Genomic DNA, 21,247 nt, shown 5'->3' on the forward strand with positions numbered 1-21,247 from the left:
TTAACGAAGGTGATGTTGCTGACGATAGCGTGACAGTAAAAATTATAATGGTTTTATATAATAATGCCTTTTTTATACTTGTGTTGAAATGTTGCACGTTGGTGTTTCTACATCTTTGCAAAGGCACAACACTTCATGTATTATTTTATAATTAGTGCTGCTGCTTGCAGTGTGTGTAGTGTTTTTCGTATCTGAGTCTGGCAGAGGGAATGTGTTACTCTCGCCTGCCTGCCTTAGCAGACTTAAGCTGAAACAGCGTCATTGCTGGGGATGGAGGACACATGGTTGAGTGAGTCACAAATTTCGTTGTGCAATGTTGTATTGAGAGGAAAGAAGAAAAGTGTTTCTGTTATTTTGGAAATGCTGAAGAAAACACTTCATGGTTCCTTCATGCCTCTGCTGAAGAAAACAATAAAAATCTTCACAGTATTTTCCTTAAATGTCTCCTGTTTTCTGCATTAAAAACAAAACAAAAAACAGCCCAATATATATTTAGCAAGTATTCCAAAAGATGCAATTGTTTTATATGCAAGGGGCAGACTTACATTAGTGGTCAAGTTCAGATCATGGAATGATTATAAAGATAAAGACCTTTTGGGAACAGTTTCTGGGACACAGATTAAGAGCGATTTTCGCATCTTTGGTAAGCAATTAAGCCTCATTCACACCAAATGTCTATATGGTATGAGGCCGGATAAAATCTCTGCCTGATTGCTTTGGTATCTTTTTTCATCTTTTAGTTATTTCTCGGATTCCAAGTGTAATTTTCCACAACCGGTTGGCACTAAGCCCTCCTTCTGGCCAGGTATATCTATTAAGTTAAAGATTAGATGTTCTGATTTTCATTGTGCAGAACAGAGCCCGGGTTATTGAAGATTTACTTGCGTTTAGCAAGCTTTGTTAACACATGTAAACAGAAAGACATCTCATACAGAGCTGTGGATTCTTCAGATGCTCTGTAAAGCAAGGACAATATTACAGTCCCCTGTAATAACCCAGGGCAGCATCTGTTCAGTGAATGCAGTCTGTCACTTCAGATGAACAACAATCATTTGACCGTTTTCTACAGTAGTTCAAGGAGGCCGATCTGTTGAGTCCAGTCTCATGCACTCAAGGGTATTTTATGTATTTAATTCATTCAAAGTAATATTCATATTTTTGCACATTAAAAAGATTGGTTTGGATCTTGTCAGTGCATCTGCAGACATGGTTCTGGTTGTTGTTAGCAATCATATGTATGGCTTCCAGCTGCCTCTCATGTGTGATATAAACATACACAAAACGATACAAGGGACAGACAGAAATTCAGACAAGTGCTTCAATCACTCTTGGTTTGGACTGTTTGTGCATGTATATATTATAATCCTGCTTCTTTATTTTCTCTGTTCAAATCATTCTATTGTATCTAAAAAAAAAGTCTACATTGTACCAAATATGCCTCGGGTGGCCTGCTGCCAGCACAGCAGAAATGTTTATTCGCAGCTGTGGCATGCTCTAAGCTTCACAGTGTTTGATCAGTGCTTGACTGTATAATTTTGAAAACAAAACAGAAGAAAAGAGATAAAAATACTGTAACAAAGACTCCTTTGGATGTGCTATAACCATTATGCATCTTTTATTTTCTTAAGTAATTTGTTTTGCAGAGTTAGTTGTGATGAAAGTACCAATTTCTCATTATGACAGGTGGCTGGCAATGTTGATGTGAAAAGACCATCGCTCTCTCCTTTAGCACCAAGTCTTTAGCACTCATTTCAAAGGGATTTGTGACAACAATAAAAATCCACTTTTATACCGCACATCTACATTATTAAATGTCCAACAAACAAAACAGCTTAGTACTCTTGTTTAACATCTATCACGAGATGCAGATTGGAAACAATTTCCAGTGATGCATTTGGTGCACTAATGAATATTTAAATATGTTTATCATAATAAAGGAAGGTGCCACAACTAGAGTGGTGAAGCAATTTGATCTGTTCTATACCATTTTGCACGCACCCTAATAGACTTGGTGAAGCATGTGCTTACACTGAGTCTCTATTCAGACACTTTTAAAAGCATTGTCTCTTATCAAGGTGTCTCAAATCAAAGATCTTGATAAGTTTAAGCAATCACAATTACAACACTGAAACAACATTGGAACAATTACAACATTTTATGATGTCACAAACTACAAAACTCTTCTTTACCAAAGGCAACCGTTTAACATACAGAAAGACCTCATCTCATTTATCTGTATTTGTTTTTCTATTGTTTTCTCTTGTTCTTAACTAGTTGTAAAGCACTTTGGTCAACTTTATTTCTTTTAAATAAATGTGCTATAGAACTAAATTTGATGTTGATAAAGACCAAATAACGATACAGCTCAAAAATAATATGCCAGTGTTAGTTAAGTATCTTTCAGTGGCAGAAACCATGAAACCAACATTGCTCACCACGTGTCTTCCTCCAAATGGTTTAAAAGTGGTCAGTGTTTTTTTTCTTTCTTTGTTAAATACTCAAGATGGTAACCACTGAAGATCAGAGGTGTACGTCATGTCCTATTTGTTTTTCGACAGTATTCAGTTATGTAATACTGTGCAAAAGTCTTGAGTCACCCTTCATTTCTTTGTAGTTTGCTAGGGATATGGGAAATAGGAGCAGTGAGTTACTGACAGATATGCAAACATACATTAAGTACAGAGTTTTTACAATTCTAATGAGCTTGAAAGCCAATATTTAGTATGCCCACCTTTATTCTTCAACACAGCCTGAACTCTGCTAGGCAAGATGTCTTCTAATTCCTTTAAGTTGTCTTCTGGGATTGTTCTTTAGGCTTCTTGAAGGATATTCAGATATCTTCTTTGGATGTTTGATACCTTTTGTTTTGTTATCTCTCAAGATGATGCCACACTGCTTCAATAATGTTGAGGTTAAGGTAGTGGGGAGGCCAATCCATGACTGATAGTGTTTCACTGGGAGTTTTTGTTCTGAGGCAGGATTTTTAAAGGTCCTGTCAGACCTTTAGCAAACCTCTCCAAAGTCTGTCTCCTTGGAAGCAAAATACATTCTCATAGTACTGCTGCTATACTATCAAGGTGCTCCTGTCAGTGTAAATGAACAGCTCAAAAGTGTTTAGATGACAACGTATTTCCATAGCATGGATGATACAAGTTATTGCAAACTACTCGTTGGTTTTGGAGTTTTTGGTGGTTTTATGTTACATAACAAAAAATTGAATCTGTGGTTGAAGTGACAGATTTGTACCAGTGGGCGACTATACTGGTGAAAATGTCTCACAGAGCTGCCTCTGGATTCACTGGAAGTTGTGGTGGTTTTGGACACTGGCTTGTTCTACTGAGTGTAGCCAAGAATTGTTTCAGGTTTTCATTTGTGCTGACGAGCGGTTTGGCCATTCAAAATACGAGCAGCTGCATTACTGCTGTCCAGCTGTGAGGCTGTCAAGAGCTATTTTTCTGCTGTATGCATAATTAAACATCCATATTTCCTTCCACCACTACCATACACACACTGCTATAACTAAATTATATACATCAAATGTCAGTTATTGTTTCGTCTGCTTCCAACGTCGCCGTTTTCTCTCAAGGCGATAACCTTTTGCTTCCTGTCTCAGAGAAACAGTATAAAAATTTAAAGACACTCATTTCTTATGCCTCTATTATGTAATGGTTATGTAGAATAAAAAACACATTTCAGGTGTCTGACCTGAGTTAGATGATACATGGGCTTCATTGGGGTGTAATAATTGATTTTTTTCTATTCAATCATTCTGTCTGTATCAGCAGGATAAGCACGCTGCTTGGCTGCATGAGCTTCGGTGTGCGCTCACTTATGGATCCAGACAAGGTAGGCTTAAACACTAAAGTAACAGATATACAGACATTCTGTAAATGGTTTCCTGTTCAACTTTCACTCTGCATCTCTGTGTGTCTGTCTATTAGACCATGAATTTAAGAGTTTAATTCAGTGTGAACGAATTCCAGTGACCTCAATAATTTAGGAGGAAACACTTTAGGGTTACCAGTGTTAAAGCACGGCAGACTTGCCCGCAGATACTCGAGTGAAACACAGTTTGAGTCCTTTTCTCTTCTGAATTTTATGGGTCATACAAACAAGCACACATGCACTGCTTATTTAAGTCTCATGAAAATTAATGTCTGTCATTCAGTGAATCAGAGTTTAAAAAAAAAACCCCAAACAAACCCACATCCACCTGCAAATTCCAAGAGGACATAGTAGAGTATGGCCAAACAAAATATGATGTTGCATGTTGAGATTTCTGTAATGGAACTTCTTCTTTTTTTAAAGACAGCGACCCATACGGGCAAATATAAACAAGCAGTGTGTCTTAGGTGACCTTTAGAATCACTGGCTTTGATGACAAGAAGTCTGTGACTTTTCAGCCACAAGATAAAAAGGGACAAAGTTGAATTCTCTCATCGGTTTGTGTCTGAGCTGTCAAAAACGGCACATCCTGTTCTCATTGCACATACGCTGCTCAGATGCTGCTGCTCTTCCCTGTGTGCTGAGCTTTGCTGGTGTGAGGACTACGCAGTCTCACAGATACTAAAACATGATTAAGCGTATATTCCAGTGGTGCAGTTGGGCTGTGCTAGCACGCTCAGAATGGTAAAGCTAAATTGCTGAAGCTGTGCTTTGATAATGGATTAAGTATAATAATTCTAAGGCTGCTGTGACGCCATTAGTTCGGCAAGCATTTAATCATAAGCTCAAAAATAACAGGCCTCCTAGCCCTTGAGGCAAAGTCAGGGAATCACCAACCTCAGTGCGATCTGTTCTGCTGACGTACTGTTAATATCTGTACCACCGTTATTCTTGGTGGGATTAAGTGTTTCAGATTTCAGACGCTAACTAACTACTACTTGCCAGGCGAAAGGGAGAAAACAAATGGTCACAAATGCACAGCAGACAAAGTATGACACTTCATCCACACACCTACATGCTAACAGAGAAAAGCACTGGGCCTCAGTCTTTCTCCCAGAGCTGTCCCAAGTGTTAGCAGATAAATGTGAGGTCCAAAAGTTCAGTGGTGCTCTTTGGCTGAGTCGGTTTTCCTCCACCGAGCAGCATATCCCTATAACTGCTTTTCTTAGCTCTTTGCTTCACTGTTCAATTATTCAGCCCCAATTTATCCTTCTGTCTCTCCTCTGCCTTTGTAGATGTGCCTTTTTTCTCTAGAAAAAACCAGATATTTACATAAAAAGCCATGCTTTAGCGGGTAGTACAGTAACAAACAGCTGTTATGTAATACTTCTTTACTTGTATGTTATTACACAATTAAGCCTCCTTAATTAAGCCTCCTTAATTGTTTAAGGCAGATGTGTATTTATTATAGATTTGCTTAAAGGTGCATATGCATAAGGTGCATAAGGTGACAATAAGGAAGCAGTTCAGCACCAACTTGAGGCTAAAAACCATCTTGCGTCTTTACTTCAGACTGTTAAATTCAAACTTTTAAAAGAAGCTAGCTGAGAAATAAGATTAGGAGAACAAGCATTAGAACCCCAGCAAGTCTTTTTTTGTAGTTTGACGAATGAAACAACAGAAAGAAATTGTGCTGTAGTCAAGCAAACATCTTCCTTCCTCTAACATTTATCCCAATGAATATTTAATTGGCTTAATATGCTAATGAGGGAGATTTAGCTTTGAATCATAGGGAGTTATGTCTCTTCATCCTCCCTGACACATCCGTTATTCTCATCAGTTGTTTTTCATTCATCCTTTCCTACAAGCCTTTCCGTTTCTCTCCTCTTGGTTTATTTCAGAAGTGTTTGGGGCCTTACAAGCGTTGGCTGCTTAACTTGCCTGTCACATCTTGTCATTTGTTTGCACCCTTTTGCCACATCGTGCTTTTTTACATCTCTTATGTTTCCTACCTTCTCTTTTCATCTCCCTCTTGACTAACAGCTCTGTTTCTCCCACCTTTCTCACATGCACAGGGGAATATTGAACGACGGCACAAATCCCTCTCTGACTTTGAGGACATATGCCCTCCCCTCCCCCTTCTTTCATACGAGTCCCTGCCTGTCCTCCCCCTCGTCCCGCAGCCTGCAGAAATCTGTCCACTCAGATAAGATTCTTTCAAAATGGAGATTATTGTCACTGTTCATTGCGTCACATTATTTTGTACAAAAAGAGAAGGCTGGCAGTGTATGTGAGTGTGTGTGTGTGTTGTAATATATGTGCGACACAGTAAAATGATTATAGACTACAGTAGTGTTGCTTTGTTTGTAAGACAGCAGGGATTACAAATCAAGTTTTATTTAACATGCATGCAGCAGTAGAAAATATGTAACACATATGAGCACACACACACATGCGTGCACTCACATGCCATTTGGTTCACAGGGTACTAGTGAAGACGTAGGGGCATCAGCTGTCAGTGTAAACATTACAAGCGGTGAGTTTATGCACATTTAGCCCTGGAGGAACAACCAAACTGGTTTGCACTCATTTTGGTTTTTGTCTGTTTTCGATTTTATGTACAACATGTTGATGTTGTCACATTGATGATGAGACATGCACTCACAAACATATACACACACAGTCAATCATTGCGTGTGTGTGCTCTAGGAAGTTCAAGGTTGGTACTACCTACTCGGAGAGGAGCAGGGGAGGAAGCAGCATCTTAAAGTACCCACACAACGCAACACTGGTAAGTTGTCATGTATGAGATCGGGACACTGATGAGTACAGTGATTACTTATATGTGGGCAGTCAGCAAACCTATGTTTGTTTTAGGTTTACTTTAGTTCTTTACTTGATTATCCAGCAAACAGGCCCTGTGTGCATGAAATCAAATGTTGACCTCAGTAATTTAGGCCATGTTGTCAGATATAAATATAGAGAAGAAGATTAAGGCCACTTAAAATGTTTTTTTCCCCCCAAATTCTGAGATTAAAATCCGAATTACGACTTTAATAAAAATGATTTTTTTTTGAGAACAACAAACAAATCAAACATCTGAGATTAATGTCATCCTGACTGATTGCTGGAATTCTGAACTCAGACTTTTAAGAAGCATTATTATTATTATATTAGAATTAAAACTAGTTTTTTTTCACTGCAAAATCAGAATTTTAAACCAACAGAAAAACAAAAATATATTTGAAATATGTTTTTTTTCAGTTTCCCTAATCCTCTCACATATAAGTACGTATTGTTTCAGTTTTTGTAAGTAACACGTTTTTCGTTAAAATTAAACCCTGACTTATTAAATCTCAACCAGTGAAAACACCATTAAAGTTGGTAAAAGTATAGAAAATAAATGTGACATAAGAATAAAATTTTTCTCATGGCCAGTGTGTGATGGTTAAACAGGGCTCGGCCACTTATTCTTATATGTACGTGTGTGCTAGTCTCACAGCTCGGAGTCTTTATCTGTCTTCAGATTGGGAGGCTGGGGATGCGAGGGATTAAGAGAGTCAAAGAGAGGGATTGGAAGAGCGAACGAGAGAAAGACAGGGAGAGAGTGGGAAGGAGGGAGGGGTCTGGATGAAACCCTGACGTGTCACAGTTGCCAGAGTGAGAGAGAGAGAGAGGGGGAGAGAGACAGGGCGCTCCGATACCATTCGCTGCTGGAGTGGATCCCCCCTTACACATCCAACACACACACACATACACACAAACACTCGCACACCCCGCTCACAGACACATTTGTTTGGAAATCTATTTTTTCTCTTCTCACCACCTTTGAGTGCTCCTTCTCTTCCTACTTATGTTTGCACTCACTCGTAGTTGGTGCTGCTGGTGGTGTGTGCATGTTGGAGTGATGCTTCTCTGTGCCAGCCATGAGAGCAGCCTAGAATAGGTGAGTAGTCCGTGTTGTCATACTTGAATGTACTCACTTTACATGTATTCTGAAGTTGCACGTTATGCTGGAAACAGCACTGCATTTGCCGCGTGGACCAGCGTGGCTTGTTTTGAGGATGCTGCAGAGATGTGTGCAATCTCCCCTAACTTCTTTCTCCTTCTTAAATATACTTCCCACATTTTTAGACATTTTTTTCTTTTATACCTTCTTTTGTGCCCTTGTTCCTCTTCTGTGTGCTTCTTTGGTTGCTCATATTACTTTTAATCTCTCTTTGTTACTGTGCGTGTGATCATAATCTGTCAATTCTCATCTAATTTTCTCGTGCTGGGCTAAAGTGGTCGCTCCACTGGGGAACCTTTAAGGAGCTTAGTTTTCCCTTTCAGAGGATTAGTAATACTGGGATTGAGTCCCCAGTATCATTGTGACCCTATCTCTTTTGTACACACTTGCACAAACCTTTCACATCAGCACACAGAGCTAGACGTACTCTTGTTCACCCCCAACAACACTCGCCTTCTCCTCTCTCAGTGATGCTGCCAACTTTCCTTTTTCATATTCACGTTCTGGGTTATGAGAATGACGGTGATATCGTGAGACGTTAGCTAACCTATCCCAATTCATACCACTTGGCTGAACTAGGCTAATCTGCCTCATGCAACTTTAAAATTAGTTTTATGCTGCTGTAGATGGAACTGGGGCATCAGATTGGGTAATACTCAGGCATCAGGAAACCATTACCAACCTTGCATGAGGGAATCCTGACTTGTGCTCATAGGCAAATTGTTCTTTTTGGGGTTTGTAAACTGGAAGGTTTTTTTTAATTTAGCCAAACCAGAAATAGATGTTGAGAAAGAGCTATTTAGGAAGTTTCAACATCTTTATTTCACAGCACATTGCTTCAAAAACGAGAAAGGAAAAAAAAAGAAAGAGCGAACGAAGTAAAAACTACATGTTTGCATGAGTGAGTGTAGACTGTTTTCGTCTTTTCCATTGGCAATATTGCCCCGCTCCTGTCTCAACTGATCTCTGTTTGTGTGTTTGTGTGAGTGGAAGTGCACACTCATGAATGCACTCGTGCATTGCCAGCTGGCAGAATGTAGGCCATGGAGGCACTGCTGCAGCGTGACATACACTAACATGGGAATGACCCGAGCCTCATTCATTACAATATCACTCAGCGTGCTTCCATCTTCTCCCTATTTCTCTCTCCCCTCTGTTCTTGGCCATTTTTATTTTGTGCCTTTCACACTGATTATTCATGTGTTTTTTGAACATCCTTTCGCCTCATTTTCTCTGTCAGTTTCATTTCACACATCTCTGTCACACTTGTATTTTTGTACACTTGTCCCCATGTTTTCTCTGATTTCCCTGTTTGTTATTCACTATGATGTCTCTGCCATTTTTCTTCTGTTTTGTCTTTTATCTCATTCTGAAGCAAATCATTATAAGGCTTTTACTAAATAACTTGTTTGTATCACTGCTTTGAATTTTATACAGTACAGCATATCCTTAATGAAGACCCTGAAATAATAGGATTGGGGTGGGGCATACAGAGAGTTTTGGCAGGCTCACCGTATTCTTGTAAAGCTTTGGACTCAAGACCAATTTGTCATTTTACTGCATCATCATGTTTCTTTTCTTACTCTCTAAGTCTCTCTGTCTGCTGGTGTCTTAGAAGCCTAACAATGTAGAAACAACATCCTTCACTGTATTTGATTATTTTCCGGGAGCAGATTGTTACTGTCTGTTTCTGTTTCTTTTGTTCTCAAAGTGAAAGCTGAGTTAAAAGACAACCTTGAGGTTGACGATTGTTTTTGCATATTTATTTCAAAGTCAGAGTAATGTTTTTGTTGTAACTGGGTGCCAGCTGTAGTTGTTTGTGAGTTGTCGTTGGTTGATGAAATCGGTCATCATGTTATGGCCGCCTGCGCGCACTCTTTCACCAGGCGGTGGGCGTTATACAAGGGTGAGTCAAACCGTGCAGTAACCATGCCAATCATGTAAATATTTTATTCCTACTGATACAGTATAAAAGGTAAACAAAATAGAGAGAAAATAGGAAAGATCAAATGAGAAATTTGAAAAAAAAAAAACCTGAGAAATTGCACGACTTTTTGAAAAATATGAACTCATTTTGATTTCGATGCAGCATCACGTCTCGTTAAAGTTTGAGATGGGGGGCAACAAAAGGCTGGAAATGTAAGTGGTACAAAAAGTGTAATGTTGCTCAATGTAAAATTATGAAGACCTTGAATATCTCATTATGTACAGTGCATAATGTCATCAACAGATTCAGAGAATCTGGAGAGAGTGAAGGTTACAAGGCCAAAGATTAGTGTTGGATGCATGTGATCTTTGGGCCCTCAGCTAGCACTTCATCAAAAACAGGCATGATGCTGTTATGGAAATCACTGCATGGGATCAGGAACACTTCCAGAAATAATCTTCTGTGAACACAGTTTACCGTGCCATCCACAAATCCAGGTTAAAGCTCCATCGTGCAAAGAAGAAGCCATATGTGAACGTGATCCAGAAACACAGCGCCTTCTGTTGACAGCTCATTTAATATGGACTGAGGTAAAGTGGAAAACTGTTCTGTGAATGCTGTGTCCTCTAGAATAAAAGTGAGAGGGCATACCCGACTTGTTTTGAGTGCTGAATTCAAAGGCTGCACCTCTGATGGTATGAGGGTGAATTAGAGCCTATGAAATTGGCAGCTTACACATCTGGAAACCCACCAGCAATGCTGAAAAGTATATAAATGCTGTAGAGCAATGTATGCTCGCATCCAGATGTTGTTTTTTTCAGGGTTTATGATGTTATTCATTGTTGTATGTAAAAAACAACAATCCAAAAACCAAGAACATTTTAGTTAGACTTAAGAATTCAACTTTAGCTACAAAAGAAAAGTTAATAGCACCCAAACTCTATGCTTACTTGCTTTGCTGTTTAACTCCACTTAAGAAAAAGTCTCTCATCTGACTTTTGTGTTGTGGAAAATGTGCTTAGTCTGACAAACTTGTTGTATATTTGCATAGTAATGCAAAATTTCCTTTTTAGGTAATTTTGTCAAACCAGTCTAAACAGTTCAAAGACTGAGCTGATCAGAAGCTGAGATCAAAAATATCTCCATACCTGCTCTTGACTTCAAAGGCATTGCATGTTAACAGCTACGCTCCAATAATGCCACAATACCAAATTCACTTTGAAAGAATGTCGCAGTTTATTAGCAAACCTCTTCTGTTGAAACAAGCATTTTACTGGTCAGCAAGTTAATCCATGTTAATGTCCACAGACTCTCACCAGAGGTGCACAGTTTGGATCAGTGTGTCTGACTAATCCCTCACTCAGAGACCTGTGCCATCGCAGAGCCTTGGCTGTGCCAGGCCAAATCCCTGGATGCAGAAATATGCTAAACTGCATTTATGAGACTGGCAGCCATGTGCGCATGAAGCACCATCAAGCTGACCTGATGAGGAAGAAAACTTTATGTGCTTCTTCAGAGAAATTATTGACCAGAAGACCAAAAAATAAAAACCAACAATGAATAAATACATTTAATGTACATTTTCAAAATGTGATATGTGGTCAAAACATGATATCGGTGCTTTTAAAAACATCCATCCATCCGTCCGTCTGTCCGTCCATTCACTTTTTTTAAAAAACATATTTACACGAATCAAAAAGGTATTAAAAAACTGCCACAGTAGAGAGACTATTTGGAATCATAGTTTGACAATTGAAGTATCAGATTGTCCAAATTTTTGCTTCCTTTACTTTGTTGGCAGGGACAGAATTTTCTCATGAATGCTTCCACAACAAAATCTATCCATCGCTTAGCGTTGACAGCTATTTACACTGTAGGGCTACAACAAAAAGGCCGCCATCTTAAGCTGTGCATGAATGGCAGCTAAACAACTTTTTGTGAGATGAGGCGTGATACCTGATGTATCCAGAGCTTATCCTCTAAATACGTGGTTGATACATTTATGTGAGATGAAACACAAAAGCACAAAATAAGGAATGTGTTACTTCGGTGCTTTAATCCATACCTCTGCATTTATTGATTAATATTAAGAAAGAAGCTAAAAATCTCATACTTCTGCTTTTTTTTTTTTTTAGCTTGAGCGTAGTGTGTCAATAGAGACAGCTGACCCAGAGTGACATGTACGTGTGTGTGCTTTTGACCATGGTTAATGCACCAACAAGCTTACGATGTGGGTCAGGTGGTCTGTATGTCCGTGAAAGCGAAAAATAGCAGAGCACCCTCTGGGTTTGTGCTTAATAAGTGTGTCATCTGCATCATACTCACATTTGTTTCACTGTTTTAGGATAGACGAACGGGGACCCAGACAAAGTGCACAAGCGTACATAAACACTGCCAAGCTTTCCCAGATGGCACGCCGCGCCTTTAGATCAGCAGATTAAAACGGACACTGTGTGATTATAAACGTATATTGGAGGGGGGTGGGCATGAGTGTGGGGGAGGGGGAAGTGTGTTTGCTGTATATTTGTTCTGGTCAACACTGGCGAGGAGTTTGCGTGTGTGCACGATCTTTGCAAGGTTGTGTACTGAATGTTTGACGGGCCATACATCTGCCGTGCGCTCTGAAGGGTGAACCTGACCCTAGGCTTACAGCTACTTGAGCTTGAATGAAGCACTTGACCCCAAAGGCTCCAATCTGCGCTACACATTGTGCTGTGTTGACACTGTCGGCTGTTATTTAACCCACACAATAAGACAAAGGTGAAATGAAAGTCACATTTGATGGATGAAAGCTGCCATCATAAAATCACTGCTTATTTAAATCTCTGCTCAGGTTTGAATTGGATGAAGTGAGGTTACCAGACTTTTTGACCTGACTGCAAGAATGTTTCTCAGAAAACTGACTGACCAGACGTGAAAGAGCAAAGCTATCGTGAATAAAATTAATTCCACTGAGCTAATTTAGGTTTGCTGTCCTGGTATCGAGAGCTTTGAGCACAACAGAGGTATCACTAACAGTATGTCACACAAGTCAATATATCCACTGAGGGAAAAGGCCTGTAATAAAAGTGTAGTCTCTCCCACCTAACTTGTCACATAATGACACTAATAAGAGGTGCAGACAGATGCATGCACAGTCTGACCGTGGGTGTGTTTGGCATTTAGTTGCATCCCAACCATGAATCTCTGCAGCCTACTAATAGCATGGAGTTCAATCTAAAGTGGGCGGACACTTCAATGTGGGTCAGAGGCAAGAAACTGAGATGGCACATGTACATGAAGTAAATCTGAATTAATTTGATAGGCAGACATTTCGAGTCTGCAGAAAGTAGGCAGAAGTAAGTGAACGAGATGGGAGGAAGCCGACAAGCTCTGTGGATTGTCTCATATCAGCATACTGACAGGTCTGACAGTGCTCAAAAAGAGGAAAGCAACACGTTTTAAAGTAAAGCATCAAGTCAGTTAAACTTCTGGGATATTGATCCAGCCAGTTAAGTAGCAGAGGGGGTTGTTGATCAGTATCAGCTGTGTTGGTGGTAATAAAATTAACAACATGTGCACTAGAGGGGAGACAATGAGACAACCTCATTGACAATGAGAATGGGTTTAGAGTTGGAGGACATTTTTGACACTTTCTCCCTCCTCGTTTTCACCAGTTTTGCATTAGACTCAGGTCAGTGTCACTACTGGTGGCATGAGGCGATATGCGGAACTCCTCCGGGATGGCACATCAACACATGCCATCGCCAGAAGGTTTGCTGTGTCTCCCTGCACAGTCTCAAGAGCATGGGGGAGATTCCAGGAGACAGGCGGTTGCTCTAGGAGAGCTGATGGGTACACACATTGTGGAATCAAATAAAGAAAAAACAAAATAAGAAAGGAAACCTTTTCAAACTTGTACTCTGACAGCGTACACTAAGACAAGCACATCCCAAAAAAAGGAAAAGGGAGTAGTAGTGTTTTGGGGGCACAGTGTTAAAACACAGTAGTGCTAAGAGGTAGCCAATTTTCCAGCTCTCTCACCAACTAAGTATAACAGGCATAAAAGGAAGCTTAAGTTGGTTCTAAGCAATACTGTAATTGTCTTGTAATCGTCTTTGGGCTTCAGTAGGAATGCAGCTACATATCTGTACGTCTCTTATGGGCACACCTGACTTCTGAACCATTTATGACTCACACGTTCCATGTCACTTTATACCATGTTTCCCCTCACACAAAATTGAAAAATAACCCTGGCAAAAAAGCAAAGGAAGTGCCTTCCAACAGCTTCACCCAATTATATGTAGTTTTCGGGGATTTTTTGTTCTTTTATTTTCATTCTGTTTCCATCATGTTCGGCCAAAATGCACATCACTTGTGACTTTGTTAAGTTTTCTCCACTGGCAGCAAAACACAGGATAACCTGCTCTTGACTATGATGAAAGCTTTCCCTGCTTTCTTTACGTACATTGACTAAAAGCCAGACTTTGGAAAAGTGTATTGCAGGCTAGAGTCAATCAGAATGTGGGCCACTGTCTCAATATGTGGAACAGGGGGACAAGGAATAAAAATGATGTGCACTCCCTCTATAAAGTGGGACACCTGGTCGCCCTAGTGTACACAGACGCTGCAGTTGGGTCAGAGTTGTGAATTTTTTTTGTTTCATCTTAACAATAAAACTACTTTAAACACATATTAACTAAATTCCTCTCCACCAATTCCCATTTTAGTTTATTTTCATTTTTCTGTGACAGGAGAAGTAGATCTGTCACAGAAAGACTTTTCTGATTCACGTGTTCATTAGTACTGTTGATGATCTTTTTGGTTTAACTATTTTACTTTATAGTAACATTATTGCTCATTTATAGCAGTCGTTTTTAAAAGTCACATTATAGTGCTTGTCAAGTTAAACAAATGTAGACAGATGATAAAATCGATGTAGACGATTGCAAGGAAAGCTTAAAAAAAATGCAATAATGTATTATGCTAGCAATGTGCATTAAACCAAAAAGTCAATAACAGGAATTAATACACCAAATGCAGTATAGAATAAACATAAAATAACTCCAAATATCATCAAAGTATCCAGTGCTGTAAAAAAGTGTAACACTATTACTGCTGAACATGATGAAGATGCTGTTGAATTTCTTGAATTTGTAGGCACTATTCAAACTGGAGATTTCTAGGGACTTTTTAAAAATCCCAACCTCTAAACATTTCTATGTTTTTTCTCCTTAAATCCTTTTCCCCCCAATCTGAATCAGGGACAATCAGGCAACACTGAATCAACAGCAATCTGACATAATCCTTTCTGGCTGTCTTCCCTTGCTCAGGACAGAAACAGGAAATGAAATGTGTCTGTCATTACTGTCCAGCTGACCAGAGGGCCCAGAAGTCATCATATTGTCTTATTCAATCTGGCATCGTGCAATAATCGTGAGCGGGTTTCTCAGCTGTTGCTGAGGTCAAGAAGAATTAGGTCAACACTCACCTTTTGTTTTAGAAATATGTATTATTCTTGTGTGATTTTTAAAATGTGTTTGACTTTTTCTGGTTTTTCTGGTATTTATCGTTTCTGAGCAAACACACATTTCATTTGCTGCACATCTATTTAGAAGACTATTTCTAAAAAAGTTAGGATGCTGTGTAAAATCGAAATCCCATAAATCGATATTTTATTCACAATAGAATGTGAAAATGACAAAATGTGTCATTTTAAGAAAAGTATTGCCGCATATTGATTTTGATTTTGGCAACATGTCACATAAAAGCTGGGACAGTGTTTACTGTTGTGTAGTATCCCCTCTTTTTTAACAACAGTGGATAAATGTCTGGAAATGGAGGAGGCCAGCTGCTGGACTTTTGGGTGAGGATGTTCTCTCTTTTCTTCATTTATTGGCGCACCAGTTGGTGAAAGATCTGGACTACCATGCCTTGTAATAGATGCAGTATGTAGTTTAACATTGTCTTGATGAAATATGCAAGGCCTTCTCTGAAAAAGACAACATCTGGATGGGATGCGCCTTTCAAGATTGATATTGCCTTTCCTTAGCCATCTTCTGATGGCTGCATTGAGCGTGGCAACATGCTATGTCACAAAAACTGGTTTCTTGAAAATTACAATGTACGCTGTACTCAAATGACTTCCACAGTCATCAGATCTCAGTCCAGTAGAGCGCCTGTGGTATGTGGTGTAATATTTCCAGCACCTTGTTGAATCTGCGCCACAAATAATCAAAGCACAAATAGTTAAAACAGTTCTGAAGACAAAAAGAGGTTCAACATAGTACTATCATTGTGTTACTAATAAAGTGTCCAGTAAGTGTATTTGCAAAAAGGAATATAGCCTTTATGTTCTTACAGATGTATTGCTGTAGTCTACCTAAGGCTTCATGTTACTTTTTAATGTAATTTTGTCATGCAATCAAACAGAATAGCTAAAGAGTCAAAACAGACGGTGACAGATCATTAAAATTGCCCCCAATGCAATGGAAATGTGATTAAAACATGAATAAAAAGTTTTGTTTTCTGTTAAGCTCAATATTGTGGGCAGGACATAAGCTGAAGCGTTTCTTTGTTGGCCAGCCTCAGTAGGAGTGACAGCTAGGCAGCGTCTTTATATAGGAAACAGGAGAGGGAGGGGGTGAAGAAGAAAAGTGGATAAGACTGTACACTCACTGTAGTCACTGTACAGTCACTGTACAAGGTGTTTATAACCTCTGTCTAACAGCAAGGATGATGTTGTTTGAATTGTATGGTTTATATTTTTTCATATTATTTTGCTGACCTCTAGTTACTTATGTGCACTTTTACCCCTTTACAAGATAATAGAGAAAGAAACACATCTTCAAGCACCAGCTAGTAAATGAAATGTGTGAAATTGTGCATTAGAATAGGTAATAATCTTCTGACTTTTGAAAGTCCTCTCATTTAGTGGTTGTAGATGTTTTTGAACCTCTCACTCTGATTGGGTAGAAATGGGGTTTTTTTTGCATCTCATGTTAGCTCAACAGAAACAAAGGTTTTAGGTTTGTAAACAAAATATATACATATTATAATATATGGCACATCTGTCTTATTATAATAACACTATCATAAAGTTAGCCTTCGTTTTCCACAGAAAGTTTTGTTATATAGACATCTCATCCACTGTCTGTAGAGATTATTCTTAAAAATAAAGACGTTATTATCTGTTGAAATCTGTGGCAGAAATTTCACTGTGCTTTCTTTCAGTGTGATGACAGGAATGACTCTGTGAATAGATAATGACCCTCAATGTCCAGTTTCTCAGAAAAATGAAAAACTTCCATAGGGACAATTTGAAACCTTAGGTTTTGAGTTTTTGTTTTTTGGAGCCAGAAGTGACCAAATCTGAACACACAAGTACACTAGCATCCCTTAGCATAATATATGAGTTACTTACAGTATATACAGAAAATTGATATATCAGGTATTTCGTTTTGGGTTGTATTGGTTTGTTGAATGTTGATATATGTCAATAGCAATACTTTGTTCTTTTAAATGTTTGAAATAAACTAAGAGGGCAGAATAGCGGAGATGCAGGACAGCTACAAGTACCTGGGTATCCTACAGGTTAACAGGGACCAGGATAAAGATGCACAAAGGTCAACAGAAGCCAAATACCTCCAGAAGATATGACAGGTGCTGGGAAACCAGTTCAGCAGGAGGAGTAAACTCCAAGCCATCAGTGCATGCACCCCATTGACCATTTGGTACCCAGCTGGAATAATAAGCTGGCCATAGGAGGAAGTAGATGCCACTAATGTCAAGACCCCAAAACTCCTCACAACGCATGGAGGTCTACATCCAACATCCAGGATTCTTAGGCTCAAAAAACTATGGAAATAGCAAGAATGAGGATTAGTGAGTGCCAAAACCTCAATCCAGGAATAATCTAGGAAGAAATGTGAAGTGTTCACAAATATAGGGAGATGGCCCCCGCTGAGATGAGCTATCAGGAAAAGGCTGACATAAAGGAAAGGACAGAAGCTCTGATCATGGCAACACAAGAACAAGCCCTAAGCACCAGATCCAGAGTCGACAGGACCCAGGTTGCAGGCTGTACTTGGAGAGGCATATCCTGTCTGAGATAGTGTATAGGAACAACATAGAAGTACCCAGCTCCCAATGGGAGACACCACTGAAGGTCGTTTAAAAACAACAGTGCTAAGGTCCTGTGGGACTTAAAGTTCCAGACAGACCAGCAGCTGCTGGCAAACCAAACAGACATAGTGCTTGTTGACAAGGAGCAGAAGCCTGCAGTTGTAATAGATGTGGCAATCCCAGTGGACAGCAACATCAGGAGGAAGGAGCACAAAATAGAAAAGTACAAACATGGTTGAGTCCAGTTCAGTTGACCGAGCAGTACAGCTGCCTGTGTTAACACCCACCTGTCGCTCGAAGTGACATGTGGTACCCTAATAATGTATAACTTTAAGCTTTAATACAATTTAAGTGAGTAAGTCATAGAAATAATTCACAGTTTTTTACGATTAAAAGGTAGGAAACTAGTTACAGATACTAACCGTTGTTGTGCCAGGCTGTTTTTGTTTATTTCTGATGTAAAGCTTGGCATTTTAACAAAGTCTAATGGGACTAATTTGAATACACTTTCACATTAGCTTAATTTTTAAGCCCTGGAGCTTGCTGCTTGGATGTTACTTATGTCCTGGAAAAGGTCTGGTGGCAACTAGGCGTAGACTGAGGAAAGGATGGATGAAATAATGACACAGAAAGTGCTTTCAGTTAAACACCAATGACAGGACGACAGAACAGCATGCAGTCAAGTAGTTAGACAGATATGCATCATGGATATGTTATATATGTTTACCCAACACAATAATTATGACAGTAACTATAATACTGTTATATATATAATACGGATCCAACTTTTGCTGCCCTACCTCTTTGTGTCTTGTCTTTCCCTGAGAATCAATTTGTCCACTGACCAATAAAGACTCCGTTGAGCACCACACTGCATTCAGCTCTGTGGTGAGTCACACAACTATTTACCAGAACCACCCATAAACTCAGATTGAAGTGATATCCAGTTTAAACCCAAAATATCCTGTTTGTACAACAAATGCAAAATACAAAACCCAAAACTGGGTAAACTAAAGCAGCATTACTCAGACAGACGTGCACATTTCATCTAACCTACAAACAACATCTCTGCCTGAGGGATTTGTTTAGTTTTTTTCTTTTACACAGACTGTGGTAGAGGTCATCTTGATGTCATCACGCTTAAGAAATGTTTGAATCTTGAATCACTGAGACTGTCATTCCCCGACAGCTGTGCAGCTTTTTGTACCAGAAGGTATCCTATCAAACGTAAATCATACTGCATTATAAAGACCTCTGGTGGTTTGTGTGTGTGTGTGTGTGTGTGTGTGTGTGTGTGTGTGTGTGTGTGTGTGTGTGTGTGTGCATAGTTGTTTTACTTACTCTTGTTGTGTAGATAACGACAAGCACAGAATAAGGGCTGCTTGTTCACTGATCCCAGCTTTAAAACATTCCACTCTAGTTGTTCAATAAATCGAAACCTTTGTTCAGCCATGGCAAAAGTCACTTTCTACATCAAGCAGTGTGTATATAAAATAGGTTTTGACAACAATAAAAGTGAGAGTTGGAATACCGTCAATTCTCACATCTAAAATGATCATTTTTATTTTAGAAGATTACAAAGTCAGTAACATTTAAATGATCCTGACTGCATTTAAACTCCTTCATTTTTTTAAAAATCTGAGATTAGCCTAATCTCAACATACACAGTATTTCCTTCAAATGTATTATGACGGAAATGTCAAAATCATCTTGAAACTGATCTGTTTTTAAACTAATACAATTACAGAATATATTACACTCCCTAGATTTGTTTTTGTAAATGAGTAGAGCTTTAATTGTACTGTTTTCAATTATTACCATAATTTATGTTACCTTTTAAAAAAATGGCTCTTTACTTTAGTGAAATTCAAAAACTGATTTTGTTTTTGTTTTTATTTACCAATGATTATTTCAGCTCAAATTAACATTAAATAATGTTTTTCAATGGTGTGCTTTTTCAAAAAATGTATTTTACGTTTTATTATTTGTTTTCAGCTATTTGATATTGAAAGATGATTACACCCTTAAAAATATGCATTGAACATGACTGTTTTCATTTAGTCCATAAACTCACCATATCAAATCTCCCACAAAGTTATTCAGGATATCAGACTTAAACATCTTGAATAGTGAGCAAAAATCATAACCTGCTGCTCACAAAACCTCATGTGTGTTTAAATATCTTTAAAACATACTTTTGCTACTCCTATTCTGTTGGCAGTTAGCTGTGCTAATTTTTAAGCATTTTACACAGTGTTTGCTGCTGCTTGAGTTGATCTCGAGATACTTCCAAAGTGAAGTGGAGACATTCGCCTCTTTTCTTGGCCTTTCTGCTCTCTTCATCAAGTGTTTGTTTGTGGGTGACAGCAGGTGAATAAAAAGGGCCTGGATGTCAAGTGATTGAGTGTTGCAATGAGGGACTTAAGCAAAGTCAAAGGCTTCAGTGTTCTGGCAGATCTGACACTGGCTGACTCAACAGCGATGCACTGCCAGCACCTTTTGAATTCTCTTTTTTTCTTTTTTCACTCTTGCCTTCTCTTTCTTTTTGTTTTTTCCCCCTCTTGTCATTGCCTGTCTTTCTCAAATATTCAACTTCTCCCTTCTGCTACCTTTCCCCACATTTTCTTGAATTTGTCTAGTGTGTACTTTTCCCACTATCCACTGTTTCCATGTGGCATTGTACCACTTTCTTTCCCTTCAATCATGTTGGATATTTCTCACTGCTAGCTGCCACATGCCTCTACCCTCATATGGCCTGTGCTACTTATGTCTTACCCAGACAAAAGGCTTCTCTTCTGGGCTTAAAGCCAGCCAGGTTAGCCCCTCTTTTTTGCCAGACCCCAGGAACTTTCAGACTCACAGCTAATAGATTTACTTAAAAACTACAACAGGGTTACACAGGAAACTGTGTCCAGAATGTTGAGAAGTGCTTAATTTTTTTTCATGCATGTATAATAAAGTTACCTTTCATTAAAAAACAAACAAACAACCCCTACCCCCAAGTTCCACTCATCACCCTGTATGACAGATAAATAATGCAGTACCATGCAAAAACCTCTCATTACTTTATATTTTGCTTCTAAGGAGGCAGATTTCCTGATAATTTTTTAATGTGGTCTTAAACTACAGTTCTCTTGGTTTTCTGAAGTTCAGTCAATATCATTCCAGTCTTTATACCAAACCATTTTTAGAGGAATGTTTTTTTGTTAAGCCACCTAACACTGACATATGAATCATTCAAGCATAAAAAGGAACTAAACTCAAGATTATACTAAATTGTGTTTTCATGCACCATTTCTTTTGTTGAATCTGTGAAAAATGCC

The 21,247-nt window shown here is 38.9% G+C and overlaps 1 protein-coding gene across 1 annotated transcript in view; it reads left to right on the forward strand.

The window, feature by feature from the left end:
- Window positions 1-7,584: 7,584 nt before the first annotated feature.
- rgs3a (regulator of G protein signaling 3a) overlaps window positions 7,585-21,247 on the forward strand; it is a 121,529-nt gene continuing 107,866 nt past the window's right edge. Inside the window, exon 1 of the mRNA XM_006788973.3 lies at window positions 7,585-7,831. The gene's annotated coding sequence lies outside the window, so the exon portion shown is untranslated. The remainder of the gene's footprint in view (window positions 7,832-21,247) is intronic.

This window comes from Neolamprologus brichardi, chromosome 7, assembly GCF_056152115.1.
Source record: "Neolamprologus brichardi isolate AB-2024 chromosome 7, ASM5615211v1, whole genome shotgun sequence".
Taxonomy (NCBI): domain Eukaryota; kingdom Metazoa; phylum Chordata; class Actinopteri; order Cichliformes; family Cichlidae; genus Neolamprologus; species Neolamprologus brichardi.